The sequence below is a fragment of the Eublepharis macularius genome, chromosome 13 (genome assembly GCF_028583425.1).
Source record: "Eublepharis macularius isolate TG4126 chromosome 13, MPM_Emac_v1.0, whole genome shotgun sequence".
NCBI classification, from domain to species: domain Eukaryota; kingdom Metazoa; phylum Chordata; class Lepidosauria; order Squamata; family Eublepharidae; genus Eublepharis; species Eublepharis macularius.
This window is the reverse complement of record NC_072802.1, coordinates 52,618,459-52,632,534: the sequence shown is the minus strand read 5'-3', so window position 1 is coordinate 52,632,534 and position 14,076 is coordinate 52,618,459. Positions and strand designations below refer to the sequence as shown.

At 43.9% G+C, this 14,076-nt stretch overlaps 1 protein-coding gene across 2 annotated transcripts in view; it reads right to left on the bottom strand.

Moving 5' to 3' along the window:
• Nucleotides 1–11,053, bottom strand: part of TAOK3 (TAO kinase 3) — a 119,097-nt gene extending 108,044 nt beyond the window's left edge. For both annotated transcript variants that reach the window (XM_054996391.1, XM_054996392.1), the window contains exon 1: nt 10,888–11,053. The gene's annotated coding sequence lies outside the window, so the exon portion shown is untranslated. The remainder of the gene's footprint in view (nt 1–10,887) is intronic.
• Between the last annotated feature and the right edge of the window lie 3,023 nt (nt 11,054–14,076).

Sequence of the window (14,076 nt, the reverse complement as noted above, 5' to 3'; positions counted from 1 at the left end):
TTGCTTTTGGAAACTCTGCAAGCATGTCCTCCCAGTAGAGTAAAGAAATCCATACCTCAGTATGCTCAAAACTAAAAAAGTATAGATGCAGGATGTCCAGAAATCAAAGGAGGGAGCTTAGCTCATTGAAGTCAGGATTACCAAAAGTTGAGGCTTTCCTCCTCTAAATTTAAACTCTGAACTGGTGAAACAGCTATGAACAACTGAACCAGAACAGAGCCCTGTCAGGATCTAGTCAATGTATTTGTCGTGTGTCACTAACTAAAACTTAGGGCAGGGCAAGGCTTATGAAAATATTTCAAATACTTAATGCCAAACTTTTGATGCTGGCAACCAATCCTGCACAAATTCCTAAGCGCAATCATCATATTTCTAGGAACCCAGAAAATGAGGTGTCTGGGATATTTCCAGCTCTGGTGGAAGAATTAAGTTTCCTTAAAAATGGGTCCTATGACTGAATCAAACTTAAGTAGAAGATGGGCTTAAGAATGCTTGATTTCCATCATGCCCACTCTCCCATGCCTTTAAACCAACAGAACAGTTTATATTAGATACAGGACTGAAAAATCATTTAAAATTCCTAGGTGTCAGCACAAGGTTTTTTTAGCAGTTGGGATGACTCAGGCTCAGCGCCCTAGCAGTAGAGGGTGGGGGAGGACAGGCCAAGAATTAACAGGGTCTTGTAGAGCTAGGGGTAAAATTCATCTCCCTAGAGCAAGATAGCAGAAGAAATTAAAAGAAGGAAACAGTTTCTTCTGATAGCTGGTAGTGGGGGAAACTGAGATTTTATAGAGTGAAAAGAACGCAAAGGGACCCTATAGGACAATCCAAAAAGGAAGAAAAACTCTGAGAGAACTGAAGAAAACAAAATTGTCTACAGGACATCTAAGACTCTTCATCTTGGGAAGAGCTATACAAATAACAACGAAGGAATCAAGCCTCTTATGGGTTAACATGCCAGAAGATAACCTTGTATATTTAGCATGATTGTAGCTTCGTTTTCTGATATTTCACTCCTCTTTGGAGGAATTTTCTTACCAAGTTTCATGCCAGAAGTAGGGGTGAATCTATACGTGTGTGAAATATGCTATGTTTACCATGAGTAGACACAAAACTATAGCTTGAATTAGAGCCCTTCACAGCCAAAAGAACTGCTGCAGTTCTTCACCAGGAGCACCTGGGAAGGTCTTCATTTAAACAGCAGGCTGGCTCCCTCCCAGCCAACATAATGGAACCTATTTACAAGAACCCACCCCAGCCTGCCATTTCACCTGTCTGGCCAGGTTGTTTACTCACAAATAATTCACCCACTGCTCTTTTGTGAATGCAGAAAAAGCTATCTTTCAAAGGAATGATAATTAAAAAGTGCTTTCCTAAGAAAATCAAGCACTAGGAACCATCAATTGCCCACTGAAGATTAACTTCCAAGTGTGATGTACGCATCATGCTCTACACAATAGTTCCATTTTCTGTCACTTCTTTAATAGTGCTCTGTAGGTACAAATTCAACATTGTAGAATGATGGGGTGGGGGAGAAGAAAAAAGCTTGTCGTTCGTTCACTTGGAAAAAGAACTAGGTGGTACAAAAATACTTTGAAACAATAAGATACACAGTTGCAGGCTCTCAATGTGTCAACCCTTTAACTACAGTGTACCTTGAAGTAACAGGCCAAAAAGAATTCTGTTAAGGCTGCCCTTTTACTGCTTTGAAACATTCCTTTACGGCTCTGCCAGAAGTATTTTACAAGCTTGCTGCATTAAACCAGATTTTTCCCTACTACTACAAGTAATGAATTCCTCATACACACAGCATGAGCTCAGCCCACTATGGAGACAAGTGCACCCCTATGCAAAGCAGGAAGCATCCAATCCCTCTCATAAAACCATTTACTAATATAGCCTGCTGCAGGAAGAACTAATTTCAACAGTAATGCTGTTTTACTTTATAACAGATAATTAAAATATCTTAACAACATGACACAAGCCCTGCTGAATCAGACCAAAGTACATCTAGTTCAGAATCCTATTTGTCATAGTGGCGAGATGACTAAGGGAAAGCTTAAGACAGATTTTTCTTTAAGTACATGAAATGTGCTCTTGCCCCAAGCATAAAAATTCAAAATGGTGCATGTTATAGATGTTTCTTCATGGGTACAGTTCACTGGCAGCAAGACTCAAGGTCAGAACAGATTGTCTGCCTGGCACATGAGGGATTTTAGGTAGTGATTTTATCCCTCTATCTCTACACAGCTCTGAGCAAAGGAGAGAACTATGGGAAAGTCACCTGGATGAATACAGATGCCTTTTATCAGTAACAGGTCAGAGCAGTTCCGGAGATATTCCCTGACACCAACAAATACTACACAGGTCAAGGACCTCGACGGATATCTTCTTTGTAATGACCAAGGAACCTTCACCCCTGCCTTCTCCTGATTTCCAAGGCAGAGTCTCTGTCCTATCAACCCCTGCAAAGAGCCAATGCAGGTTCAGATGTGGGACTGCTTCGGAAGTGCCTATCTATGCTCTTTCACAATAGTAGGCCACTAAGCTTTCTCGTAGAGTGCAAACAAAGTTTATTTTTAACAAAAAAAACCCCTGACCTGTCTTACTCCAGGAAGTACCAACCAGCAAGGATGACCGTTTGGCTTGTTTTTGTGCAACATGGAGTTTTGTACAAATTACTTTGATTCATAATGCATAATCAAAACGCAATCATGTCCACTCATCTGTACCTTCCCAATTCTGTCAGTTTCATTCACATACATACTGAACGAACATACTGAACGAATAGGGGTGTGCAATATCAATTCTTCTGAAAGGTAAGCAGTAGAAGTGGGCACGAACCGAAAAACAGACCAAAATTTTACACAGACCAGGCCAGTTCAGCGTTTGCAAGCCAGCGTGTCATGGCCCAGTCTGGGCTCAGTGAGAGTGAGGACTCCTCCTCCGGAGGAGAGGGGCTTCGTGTAGCCAGCCAGGACTCCTCAGGAGAAGAGGAGCTACATGTAGCCGGCCCTGACACAGCAGAGGCTGGTAATCAGGAGCCACAGCTGCTGGCTAATCGGAGCCTACAGCCAGCAGCTGAAGCAGAACCATCAGTACTCTCCAGCCCCAGCACCACAGGGGAAGCTCAGCCAGAGACTTCAACAGGGGAAGCTCAGTCAGGGACTGCCAGCACCACAGGGGAAGCCCAGCCAGGGGCTTCCACCACCCCCCAGGTTAGCCCATGCGTAAAGAACGCTGCAGACAAAGGCTGAGGCTGGAGCTGCAGGACAGACGGCGCAGTGCTCGCCTCCTGAACCGACGCCAGCTGCTGGAGAGCGATGATGAGTAGCAGTAGGATGGAGCCCCAGCAGCTGGCTGTAATCCATGCCTGGATATAAAAACTGAGCTGAGGGTACCACCAGGTGTGGAAGCAACGTGTCGACTACCTGCAACCACTCCGTGTTCCTTGCTCGTGCCTGCTTTTGGACCTGACGCTATTGGTGACCGACCTTGGACTGTACCTGACCTAGCTCTGACCACCTTTTCTGACTTGGCTCTTGCTCCTGGAACTCCCCATTGGACTTGGTGTTGAGGTCTGGACTTGAACCACCCTGCTTGGGCTGGCCCAGCCCGTGACACAGCAGGTGGTGGGATGCGCCTTTTTTCATGGATACGACAAATTTTGGCCAGACATCCTGGTGCCAAGCAATCAATTCCCTAGGCAATGTAGGAGCCACCTGCAGACTTTCTGCTGCCATTGAAACACACCAGTCTTACCCTGAAACCTGTGATAGGCAGTTCTGGCTGCCAACCAGAGAACTCCCATTATTCTCTATATGAGTGTTTAGTATATAAGACACAGCGCAGGGCAGCGGTTTCACTTTCCAGCTGGCTACCAGCTCAGAGGAACTGCTTGTTGCGGGAGTTTTTTTCGGATTGCGCCAGAGGGAGGCTTGGGGCTTGTGTTGCAGCAAGGCTCTGGATGGGAGCAAGCTTATTGGGTTTCCTTGGCTGAGGGATCATTCTTGTTTCTCCTTTTTTCCTTTCAATTCTTATTTGCTTGTGGGGTGGTGGGCTAGCTTAGGGCTGTGCCGCAACCCAGTCTCAGAGCTGCAGTCAAGCTCTGGGTGCAAGCTTATTTGGCCCTCAACTGAGGGCTCATTCTTGTTTCCCCCCTTTCAATTTGATTGTGGGGTGTTGGGCTAGCCTAGGGCTCTGCCAACTGCTGCAAGCCAATGCAAGTCAACTGGTGTTTGCAGCTCCTATTCTATGTACTGGATGTTTCCTGGCGGCAGCCGCTTTGGGGGTCTGTAACTCTGACATCCAAAATGCAATCCTGGCCAAACTTGAAGGGTGGCTGGAGGAGAGCCTGCTGAAGACACGCTGCGATTTTGGCATCTGAGTGTGAAGAGGGTGGTGCTGGGGCCCCCAGAAGTGATGGACCACCAGGGCAAGTCCATGAAACACTCCATGGCTTTTTCCCAGTCCATGCCCATGTCTAGTAAGCAGTATAGACTGGCCAGATCTTTTATAATTTCCAAGAACCTGGCTTTTTATTCTTGCCTGGTCTTAGAAAGCAGTATATATTAGCTCAAGATCAAGGCTTAACACTAACTCTGGATCCAGTTAAGCATTTAGGTCATGAGATTAGAGAGTAAAAAAGAATAGAGAACTACCAGCGAATGGGTGTAAATGTATTAGGATATTGCTAGCCAATGAGTATAAAGGTAATGGAATAACTGACAAATAGTTGAGTATGTTGCTAAATGTATCTAGGGATATAATACTTTTTATATTTAGGTTTAGTTACATCATCAGAACATCAAAACCAATTAAGCTGATGGGCAATAGATTCATAGCATTCAGAAGTACTTCTTCAGTCAAGTGTGGAATTAAAACTTAAAGTGTGGAATTCCCTGCTAGTGGAAATAGTGATGGCAATTAGCGTAGATAGCTTTAATAGAGGATTAGACAGATTCATAGAGGATAAGTTCACCTATGGCTACTAGCCATGATGACTACTGCTACATCCAGAGCAATACACCTCTAAACACTGGTGCTGTGAGGCAACATTGGGGTAAGGCCTTGGACTCTGTGTTCTGTTGGTGGTCCTGAGAAGCAAACAATTAGCCACAGGATGAAATAAGTTGTTGGATAAGATCAATCACTTTGTCTGATTTGGCGAAGCACATCTTGTATTTTTTACTTCCGTCTATGAGCCTGACTCAGCTTGATTTTCACATATCACCATCAGTTCTCTCATTGAACAGCTACTGTCCAGCCACATAGCTGCCATTTCCCATCTTCTCCGCTCCCCTGGAACTTGTAGCTACCACACAGTTACATGTTTAGAAGCAACAGTAGCTAAAGCAAAGGCACTATGAACATCAGCTTGCACAGATGCTTCCTTCTTTGAAAGGAGGAAGAAACCTCTGAGATTTCCTTAACTGAAATGCAATTACAAAAACAAAAAGGAATAAAGCAAAGAATCCACCCCCACCCCAACTTCACATCGCTCAAAGAGTAGCCACACACAGGAAGCAGGCAGCATATGGAAGAATATTAAGGATTTTGTTATTTATTTTATTTATGTCACGTGATTTATATCAATTCAATGTTATTTTGATGTTATTCATAGAAACCTAAGCGTGCCTTCTATAATTCTTTCTACAGCACACACAACTCCTACCACTAGAAAGAGACCTAAAAAGCAAGGCCAACTTCTTGCAATTCAAAGCAATGACTATGTGGGGTCTCTAGGAATACTGTGAAAAACAGCATTATGGCGCTTGCAGCCTCCCATTGACAAGAATATTTCATTTTCTGAAGATGTTGTAATTAGTAAGCATTGACAAAAGACTCTGAAGTTCATGCCGCAGAAAATTAAACATGTACAAATCAGAATCTGTAGGAAGAATTCAACAAAATCCACCTAGGCCTATCTGTCAGTAGCTGCTGTTTCCTACCTATGCAATAAATGTTGAGAATCTGTTGTTATTAAAAAAATAGCACCTATACATAATATTTCAAGCTGTTTTATAAAACATTCCAACTAAAAAAATAGTACTGCAAGCAACAAACAAAGTAAAACACTAATTAAAAAGTTACTGAACTCTCTACATCAGATTTAGGAGACTGGTTGATTTTATAACAGTTTAGTGAGGTGAAGAGTGGTTTATATATATTTATAGTCCACATATTATGTAGTCCATTTACCTCATTGAGATATGAATTTATATACTGTTACATGCAGTGCGCTTATCTTACTGATTTCTATGAGTGATATCATAAAAAGAGATTGATACAGTGCTTTTTTAAAGTAAAAAAGTGACAGAATACATAACAAACATTACAACAGTAGCATAAAAACGTAAACCCACCAATGGAAAAAGTGTTGCAAAAATCAGATGCTATTGAGTCCCACTAGGGTTGGGATAAAGCAAAGATAATCTTTTAGCAAACAAGTTCCTGCAACAGGAGGAAGCAGCAGGATGAGAAACCATACGCCACTGCACAGCCATTTGGAATCCTCCATTAATACCAGCCACATATACCAGGAAAGGAAAGCCTACACACCGAAAAGCAAAATACTGTGGAACAGTACAGGCTTAACATATCTGAAGTTCTGATTAAGAACCAGAGAGGCATCCTAGGCAAATCTGAAATTTTGTGTCATCCAATCCCTGATGATTCATGCAGATTGGCTGTCTCAGACTCCATTCATTTTGGTCAGCACTTTTCCATCTAGCAATTTATCTGCTGAATTACCACTGTCTCCTGCTATTTATCCTGGTGATGTGTAAAATTCAACAGCAGCAATGGATGGCATGTGGTCTCAAGCACTTTGTGCATGCTGGTGAGATACAGATTTGAGAGAAAGATGTTCTTCATTCCTTGATCTCCCCGAGTATCCTTCTTGGTGAGGAGCAAAATGTGGCCAATATTCACTCATCCTTTGTAGGGAGTTCCTTTAGAATGGTGTGTCTACAGTTTCTCCTTGGGCTGCTTCATCAGGCCCTGATGCTGCAAGGCAAAAGGGCCCTGAGTGTTTGGCAAGCAGTCATCCAGAAGCATAGTTGCACTTGTATTCCCTCCCACTCCCCACATGCACAGCTGCATTGACATGACATCAAGCTGATATTATGCCAGCCCATCATCAAGAGGGGCCCTCCTTTCTCATTGTACATATTTACCCTGTACCTCTTGTGTGATGGAGGAAGGGTTATTAAGCCAATACACAGTGTATACACTTGGGGAGGGCAGAAATTTGTAGGAATCAAACATGAGGCATGGCATCTTCAATCCTTGCTTACCTATGTGGGATGCATTGCCCTTGCATCCCTAGCTGAAGATGGAGAAAATACCACTACACATTTGTGTCCCAAGGTCAACTACCTGTAAGGAAGGATTCTTGTAGATAAGTATTAACAACATGAAGAAACTGAGCTGAGCAGTCTTAGGATGCTGAACTAGTCTTGTTCTTCCTCCTACACATCCCTGGTGTTGCCCATTTCAGGTTCCTCTGTTGGCACTGCTGTGCTAGCAGAATTACACCGACTTGGTGTTGGCATAGAAGCACCCCCCAAGCTGTTCCAGGAAAGGTTTAGGATTGCACTGTAATTTCTGCATTATATATAGCAGAACAACCAAAATAGGCTGAAAGTACTCCTTGTTTCAAACAAATGGCTATATAATCAACCTGAATTGCCCCTACTAGCCAACAGATTCTGTCATGGATATGCTGAGACCCTAAAGGTATGGCAGCATTGCAACAGCAGTTTGTATTTTTAGTGGAGTGTAATAATGAAACACGCTTGTATCCTTATGTCATTAGTTTTTCTTCTTAAAATAGATTTTTACAAATTCTCCTGAAATATTTATTCATTCTCTTTTTCAGAAATTTTCTGTTCCATGGGATCTTCTAAATAGCATCATAATTAACTTGTCAATATTAAAAGAGACGAATGCTTTTTAGCATTCATATGAACTTTGACTGTGTCAGAATAGCATAAATGAAATTCTAAAAACCAGTGATTCCAGCCCTTTGTGACTTTTGCCATTATAAACATAGAAGGTCATCTATTTACAGAGCTCAAAACATTTCTATAACATTAGCCACCCTCTCACAGATAAGAACCCAGAAACCTAAGGAAGTTCCTCTTCCCTACCATTGTACTACCTCATTTCCAGGATAGAAAGTATTCAGCTTGCTCAAAAATGCAAATTTACTGAGGTATTAAGGGACAAACTTAGATGACATCAGTTACCATTCTGAGTACGGCGTTAGATAACATACTAACACTTAAGGCAAAAAAATCTCCAACAGTAAACTTTTTAAAGTGAAATAACACCCAGCATTACAGATCAGGTATAACAAAGATGGAATAATCAGTCTCAGAACCCTTCCTTCAGTATTTCTCTTTTTAGCAACTAAGTTTTTAAGTAGAGCCGTATACTGAAAATATCCCCATTGAATTACTCTGATCAGAACCAAAAATTAGGAAAAGGTTCTTTAACCTCTTCCTCCCAACAGCAACAGGAGCTTATTTCCCTTATACTTTCACTAGCTGGATAAAATTTGGTAATGGAGGGAGCAGGTGAGGCACGAACCTGACTGAGATGCTGTTGCCCTTTTCCCCATGTCAGAGTGAGTGGCTAAGGACTCTGCTAAAGTTTATGGTTGCTAACAGTAAGGATGAAGGCATTCACAAGTTTTTGATTAGTGTGGGAAGAACTGGCTACAGTCCTCAAGGATCTGCGTCTCAAGCTATGCTGGGGACCAGATTGAGCCCTTCAGCCACCAATTGCCTCTCCCTGCTTTACCCTAAATTTTACACTTAAGTGACACAGACCTCAACTAACAGAAGCAGCCTTACAACAAAAAACTATTACACATATAGCAGAAACCCTGTTTTGCCATCTTGAACCCCCTCCTTCCATTCCAAATCATGAAAGACTAAAGCTAAGTTGCAATACAATTCACATCTATGGATCCTCACTAACAGGGTTGAACATTAATGACCCCAAGGCAAAAAAGAAAGAAAAACTGAGGAGATAAAGAGTTAGCTCAAATACTGCAAAAAGGAGGTAATACTAGCAACAAAATAAACTGCTGAAGGTTCATACTCAGAACTATTTAAACAAATAGATACTATTCAATACTTTTCTGACTCCTCCCCCAACCATTGCTCCCCCAAGCAATGTTTGCTTTCCTGACATTATCATTCATTCACCTTGGACCCAGATACCATCCTATAAGTAATCCCCACACCATCAATTTCTTTCTTACTGTCACTGTACCTTCCACCCCCTACATAAATCAGTCATTTCTTACCCTAGTCCCTGTAATAAGGGTGGGGTTTTAAAGTTTATATAGTTCCATCAAGCTGCACGTCACTTTGCAGATTACAAGTAAAAGGTCCTTGCCCTGAAAAGCTTACAGCCTAAAATTTGCCATACAGAATTTCATCTTTTCTCTAATGTTCTAATCAGATAAAAACTTAGAGAGAACTTCTACTATTGACATATTATACCTATTCATTTTTGTAACTCTTCATTCCTAAGAACCTCTAAAACTTATCACATTCCCCCCTTCCCAAGTACTTCCTCATCACCCCCACCCCCTTTACAGTCTTCCTTTTCCTTCCACTGGTTTTCACTTGTCTCTAGTGTTTGCTCCCACCCAATTATCCTTTCACACTAATAACAGTACTCGGCATGTACTTTCATGTGTCCCAAGCACTTCACACATGCTATCTTTGTAATCCTGCAAGCAACCCTACAAGGAAGGAGTCTCTTGCAGATGGGGAGCTGAGATAGAGAAACACTTCACCAGCAACTCGCCTAAGGCCACCCAGTGAGTTCACGGCCTGTGCAAGATTCCAGCAAGGGACTTCCTGATTTACAGCGTAGATTCTCAGCCACTATGTTACGCCTGCTTCATGTCTGCATCTCTCAACTCCTGCACCCCACTGGCTTTCTTCCCACACAGTGCTCCCTCGCTACCCCTTCCCCCTTCCTCATCCAATCCTCCTGGCAGGTTTGGCTGCGCCCCCTACAAGACTTTCCCTGCTCTCACTTCTAGTGGGTAGCCCTGTTGGTCTGCAGTTGAAAAGCAAGATCCAGGTCCAGTAGCGCCTTAAAGAACAACTAGATTTTCAAGGTATGAGCTATCTGATAAAGCGAGCTCTGCCTCTCAAAAGCTCATAACTTGGAAATCTAGTTAATATTTAAGGTGCTACTCGCTTCTTCACTCTTGGTGCTAGCCCACATTCTCTTCACCCTCCCCTTTCTCTCACCTCTCCATCTCCTCCCTCTCACAAAACAGCTGGGGGAGAGAGATTCCTTCTCCCTTTCGTCCAGCCCCCTCTCCTCCTCACACGCTTTCGCATCTGTGCCCAACTTTCCATCACTTCCCTCGACTTTCCTTAGGCTGCCAGCTCCGGGTTAAGAAATTCCTGGAGATTTGCGAATAGAACTGATCGGTGCCACCTGAAAGTCAGGTGCAATTCCGGGCGGTCTCCAGCCAGCCCCCAGACACTGGTAACCCAAGTCACTTCCCAGTCCCTTTCTTCCCCCGCACAACCCGACCAACCCCTCCCCTCATGCCTGCGCCTCTCTTCCTCTTCTTCCTCCTCCTCCCCCTTACCCCATTTCACTTTAGAGAGGGAGCCCTTCACATCTTCACCTCATACTTCCCCTTCCCAGTTATTCCCTCGCAGCTGCCCTTCTCCTAATCCGGCTCCCCCGCTCCCCTCCAGGCTCTCTCTCTTCCTCCTCTTACCTGGCCGCCAATTTCCTCCCGGGTCGCACTCCTTCCCCCTCCACCACCGACGCCTGTTGGAGGGGGGGAGGGAGAACAGCCCCCCTCCCCGTCGCAACCGCAGCCAAGTATCTCCTCACCTGAGTCCGGGCTGAGGGGGAAAGTTCTCCGGCGCCACCCGGGCCCCGGAGCCCGCCGGTCAGTCTCCGTCAAGGGGGCCACGCTCCGACCGCGCCTGCCACCGCTCGCCTGAGGTGCGGTTCCTGCTTGCCAGGCGCGGCCAATCACGTTCGACCGCCTCGTCGCTCGGCTCCCCAACCTTGGCAGCGTCAGCTGAGAATCAGCAGCCGACTACTCAGCCTGGTCATCCAAGAGACAAGGGAAAGGAAAGGGGCGGGGCAGGAGTGGGAAGGAAAGTGGGCGGGCAGATGAATAATCGCCCAATGGGGTTCGAGCGGCGCTTCCGCATTCCAATGCAAAACTAGACCATCTCCCCTAAGCAGAAATAAGCAGCAGGATTTGAGTCCAGTGGCACCTTAGAGATCTACAGGATTTTCAGGGTGTAGGCTGTCTAGAGTCAGAGCGCCCACTTCAGATCTCTTTGACTCTCAAAAGCACGTACCCTGAAAATCTTGTTGGTCTCTAAGGCACCACGGGACTCCAATCCTACAGTTCGATTGCAGATCAACACTTCTACCTACCAGAAATAAACAGGAGTCTTGTGGCGCTCGAAAAATCAGTAAGTTAAAATTAACAAATTAAAAAAAAATTAACAAAATTTAAAAACTAAAATTATCAAGCGAAACAAATTAACAATTTTTAAAAAAATTATCCAGCCAAGGGAATCTCGACTCTCAAAAACTCTGGGAAATCTTGCTGGTCTTTAAGGTACTACTTGACTCCAATCTTGCTCTTCTACTGCAAAACAACATGGCTACCCACCTGAAATTATTCTATCATAAGCATGTTATGCCCACTTGTTCGAGTCCATGAAAGCTCATACTATATGTATTTTTTTAAAAACTTAGTCTTTAACATGCCACAAAGCCCCTATTTTGTTTGCAGTGGCAAACTAAAACAGCTACTCCCCTCTGAAATTGTTCTCATAAGAAAGGTTAAAGGGGTGGGAATGGGCTTGTGAGTTTGAAGCCCTGAGGCAAGAGTAGCGTTAGATACTCCTTTTAGCAGCAATGCCTTGCCAGGATCTGAAGAAGGTATCTGAAGTGGGGAGCGCTGACTCTCAAAAACATATACCCTGACAATCTTGTTGCTCTCTAAGGTGCCACTGGATTCAACTCCTAATGCCCTGCCTAATACCCTGCCGGTATCAGATCAAACCTATTTGCTTTCAACTTTGAGGTAGAGCGTATTTCCCTTAGCCCTAGGCAACTTATGTAGAAAAGGGACTGGAGGACTTCATGCACTCATTGCAAGGAAATTAGGGGGGCATACATAGACAGGATTATCCCATTCCCTCCCACTCCTAACAGCCCTGTGAGGCGTGAGTCTGTGAGTGACTGGCTCAAGGGCACATGCAGTGCAGTTCTAAAGTGAGTCACACCCTTTTTTGCCCCAAGCTTTGGATTATCCTATTAAAAGGAAAAGCTTGAGCAGGCATAGTGGAGTTTCCTGCTTATCCATAAGGCCTCCTTTGGGTCCCTATTTTTTGAGAGAAAGCAGATGTATAAATGTTTTAAATAAACAATTAAACCATTTCCTACCGTTTTATGATGTTTCACAATGACCAACAAATGGAATCCAGGTTAGGGATATGCAGAGAGGAATAAATCTCGGTGTCTTAATGCTATTGGGAGCAGATTAAGCTCCAATGCATACAGTGGTATCCCTTTGTACCTTTCCTTTTTACCATGGCAGTATTAATTTAGATAAGGAAAAATACAGATCTGCACTCAGGAACACTGCTGTAAAGCGGACCAAGTGTGAATCTCTACCATCTCCACCTGGTTCACCAACACTCTCCTGGCAACAATCTGGCCATGCTGACCCATACTTTTATAACTGCACACTTGGATCAATGCAATGCATTATATGCTGGGCTGTCCTTGAAAACAACTTGGATGCTGCAGTTGGTTCAGAATGCAGCAGCCCAATTATTGTCAGGGACTAGTTGATAGGAAAGCGAAAGATTTATGCGATCTGAAGAGAAACCAGAGTATAGGATAGGAATATAGGATATGATAGGAATATATTTCACACATCTTAACACAGCTACATTGGCTGCTAGTTTGTTTCCAAATCTAGTTCAAGGTGCTGTTTAAAGTCCTTCATGGCCTACAACACACATATGTAAAAGACCACCTCCTCCGTTTGCCCAACTATAGTCTTCAGGCTGCCACCTACTGGCTGTTCTCCCATTTAAAGTGGCCCACTTGGCTTCAACCAGAGCTTCTGTCTTTTGCACTGTAGCTTCTACCTTGTTTATGTTATGCTTTAAGCAATTTTCTGTTTGCATTTTTCCTGACTCTGTAATCCTAGCCCTGTTGTATTGTTGATTGGATAACTGAACAAACTTTGTTGCATTACATTCTTGATTAAATTATCTTTCCATTGATATATAATTTTATGGTATTACTCCAAAAAAAAGTGGTGTTATGAGCCATCAAAGCTCAAAAATACACTTTTCCAAAAAGGTTTCCACAATTTTGGCCACTAGTGTAGCATTAGCAAGGATTCAGTACAGGGTTGAAGGATTGCTGAAACAGAACATAATCCATTCTAGGATTGACATTAGACAACATGAAGCACAAGCAGTATATACGAGTACATAGTCAAAGCAACAGATATGTAAAACAACATAATGATGGAGCCCATGGTCCCCAACTCATTGGCGAAACATCCGAGACCCCCTCCCTATAATACCGCCCTCCTATCTGAGTAAAAAAGCCTTTTTGAATAATTCCGTTTTGCATTGTTTGCGAAAAGCCAAGAACGTGGGAGCTGACCTCCTCAGGCAGGCTGTTCCACAGGATAGGGGCCACCACAAAGAAGGCCCGTGTACGGGCTGCAGTTGATTTTGCCCATGTGCAGGCTGGCACCTGCAAGAGACCCTGTTCGGATGAGCGAAGCTGCCGTGGAGGGACATAGGGAGGTATAGTGCCATAGAAGTCATCCTCCAAAGCAGCTGTGAACTGATTTCCGTGGCCTGGAGATAAGTTATAATTCCGGGAGGTCGCCAGTCTCCACCTGGAGATTGGCAACCTTCGCCCGGTTTAGGCACTTTTCTCGTGTCTCCTTCGCGTGGCGGAATCGGGTCTACTGGGGAACATCTTGCGCCGGCGGCGCCACTTTCTACGTCTATGGGTGGAGCG